This window comes from Etheostoma spectabile, chromosome 5 (genome assembly GCF_008692095.1).
Source record: "Etheostoma spectabile isolate EspeVRDwgs_2016 chromosome 5, UIUC_Espe_1.0, whole genome shotgun sequence".
NCBI classification, from domain to species: Eukaryota; Metazoa; Chordata; class Actinopteri; order Perciformes; family Percidae; genus Etheostoma; species Etheostoma spectabile.
The window spans coordinates 35,102,509-35,105,684 of NC_045737.1; the positions used below are offsets into that span (position 1 = coordinate 35,102,509).

General features: G+C 44.1%; 1 protein-coding gene across 1 annotated transcript in view; it reads left to right on the top strand.

Annotated features, from left to right (window-relative positions):
• raph1a (Ras association (RalGDS/AF-6) and pleckstrin homology domains 1a) overlaps positions 1-3,176 on the top strand; it is a gene marked incomplete in the record, with an annotated part of 104,946 nt that overhangs the window by 17,458 nt on the left and 84,312 nt on the right.

Consider the following 3,176-nt stretch of genomic DNA (forward strand, 5'->3'; position numbering starts at 1 on the left):
GCTTTTACTGTGCACCTTGGCTTCATCCTCCAGCGGGGGTTGGTGGGGTTACCACCCTACCCCGTTTATGCCATTTTCTTGGACCAAATATAAAGTCCCTACCCTCATCCCAACTGTGTTTCCCTAACCTCGTTTTTCCTGCTATTTATACTTTCCTGATTTTTTAGTTCAGTGGCCGAAAGTACTGAAACAAAAAGAATAAGAAATACACATTCGCGATCCCCCCATACCCTGTTGACTACTTTAAATCAAAGTCAAAAGTAAAAGTCAGACTAAAGAATAAAGTAATATTTAATGTCCCTTTCAGGGCAATTAGTTTGCATTTCATGATTCATTTCATATAACACTGATGTACTAGACCTGTGCAAATCCATACCCCAATCCCAAAGATCAGGGTCTGGGCATCGTGTAATGAAATCGTTCCAGCTCGAGGGCGGCAGCCATCTCCCTTCAAGCCACTGGATAACACTACACCAATCCCACACGGCTCACGTAAACCATTGCCTCATACGCTTATCTACCAGTGGAAGCTAACGGCAATTAACCGGTTGGCATCTGCTCCACCTCTGGCCCCGCCTATAGCAATACGCCGATGTATGGTGCGCCTCGGCTACAATGCATAGTTATGAGCCGCATTACCTCGATGCCAAGTGACTCGCTGAGCAAATTGAGATTGTGCTCTGGAGTTTCCAGGGTTCCGAATGGGCCAATAAAACAGTACTAGTTACAAAGAGGTCATGTAGAAGGGCCTCTTTAGCCTCCAGTCATGAATATAGCTATATGAATAAATGTAATTGATAGCTGGATAGGATAGATTGTAGTGGTGAGCGTAAAGTGATAGACAATAATGCATAGTATGATAGATGACAGCATAGCTATATAGACTAGATCGGACAATACGATGGACCTAGATTGATAGTGGATCAGATGGATGGATCTAGATAATGGCTGATGGACTGTACTGTGATAGATTAGAGGTGATATATGGAGATTGATGGCACTAGATGGATGTGATGATGGACCTAGAATGATGGACTGATGTTGATAAGATTGTATAGCTATTGTGATGGATGATGACAGCTATGACCTGAGCAAAGATAGATGGATATGAGGATGGACAGATAGATGTGTAGTATTTTCTTTTCATTGATCCTATTTTTTTAACCACTTAAAGAGCTCTGACCAATGTTGGGTGATTGAGAATATTTCAAACAATGAGGCTAGCTCCCCCTCACGTCCGCTCCTCATCTCCTCCCCTCTCCCCCTTCCTCCTGCAACCCCACCCCCCCCCCCCAACTCCTTCTTGTCAGTTGATTATGGCGTGCAGCTTTGTGTCAACAGTTTTTTCTTGGCCGTGTGTGAGCCGTCGCTGTCTACAGTGTTGGTGTGTGTTGTTGTGGTGTCGTGTGTTGTGGTTGTGGGTGTGTGTTGTGTAGTGTTGTGTGTGTGTTTTGTGTGTGTGTGGTGTGTGTGTGTGAGTGGTGTTTGTGTGTGTGGTGTGGGGGTGTGTGTGTGTGTGTGTGTGTGTGTGTGTGTGTGTGTGTGTGTGTGTGTGATTGCAGTAGGCAGTGCTGCGTTGTGAGTGAGTCAGTGCGTTTACATGCACAGCAGTAACCAACAACAACTGGGTCATGCCTGTTCTCCCCGTACACATGAGCGGGGAAGAATGGGAAGACTGAGGGAGTAGGACACCTGGGTAGCTCACCCGTTAGAGCGCACGCGCCCATATACCGAGGTTCAGTCCTCGACACAGCGGCCGCAGGTTCATCTCTGACCTCTGGCCCTTTGCTGCGTGTCATTCCCCCGCTCTCTTTCCCCTTTCATGTCTTCAGGTGTCCTATAAATAAAGGCCTAAAACGCCTAAAAGATAATCTTAAAGAAAAAAAGAATGACGGGAGTGTAACCGGTCTCGGTGGGATCAGCTATCTAACTTCAACCGCTCATTCCTGTTTGTTTTTTCCAATACGGGTGATAAAATAATTAGAGCACTAAACAGCAGTCTACAACATTAAAGACGGCTTGCTTATTGATGAGGCCATATGGTCAAAATTAAATAATTTATTTAAAATGTAGTACTATCTCATTTCACCAGTCAATTGCTGATAATGGCAAAAAGAAAACACTAGATGGGTACTTCACAGCAACAGCTTGAGTTTCACCAGTTGCACTTGAATACACCTTGGGCTTACAAGGTGCAATTGAATGCAGCATGAAGTCCCGTCGGTGTAGTTTCTTAGACAACTTAGACAAGTCAGACACTTCAGACTGTTTAGCGTTAAGGATTTTAATTGTGTTTTAAACTAGCCACTTGCTAACGGTAAGCTAACTTTTCTGATGCAGAGTGCTGTTAACTAGCCTCACATGCAGGGCTTGTCATGTCCGTTTCAGAGCAGCAGAGAGTAGCACAGACACCCCCGTGAGGCATCGAAATCTGCGTTGTCATCATCATTCGGTCCGGTTGATACCTGTCGTTTAGGAACCGGTGCCATGTCCCACCGTGGGGACCTGGTTATTTTGTAAAACCTGCTACAGTATCTACAGCTGATGCGTTTTAAAAGCTGTTCAGTGGTTTCCAGCATCAGAGTCACACTGTGAGTGGTGCTATATTTAAAATGTCTCTGTATGTCTGCGGCCTCCAGCTGCTGTAGACTAAACCGTCGGCCGTAAAGAGACGAGCTGTTCTAAATAGGTGTGTTGGGGGGTCATCTAACCCCCCGATGCCTCGAGCTTCTCAGTTGCAAGTATCTCGCACACACGTTCACACTCACACACGCATATTGTCGTTCGGCGTAATGCGTTCCCTAGCCTCTAACCCAGACATGTTTTATTTTAAGTATGGCCAAATGCAGTGCACATTATTATTGATTGTTTTCATTGTCGATTAACCTGTCATTCGTTTTCTCGATTGATCGATCAGTGTGTCCCAAAGCCCGAGATCACGTCCTCAAATGTCCTGTTTTGTCCACAACTCCAAGAAATTAGAGTGAAAACAAAACTAGAAAATATTTACATTTACAGAAGCTTGAAACTTTTTTTAAGTCTTTTATTTTTAAAAAAAAAACTAATAATGTTTCCATCTATTTGTCAAGAAAAAATTTAAAATGTTGCAAAAAATAGATAAATTAGAAACTAGGCTATTTGTCAATTTACCCGACGTGGCGGAGGCTACAGCGCAC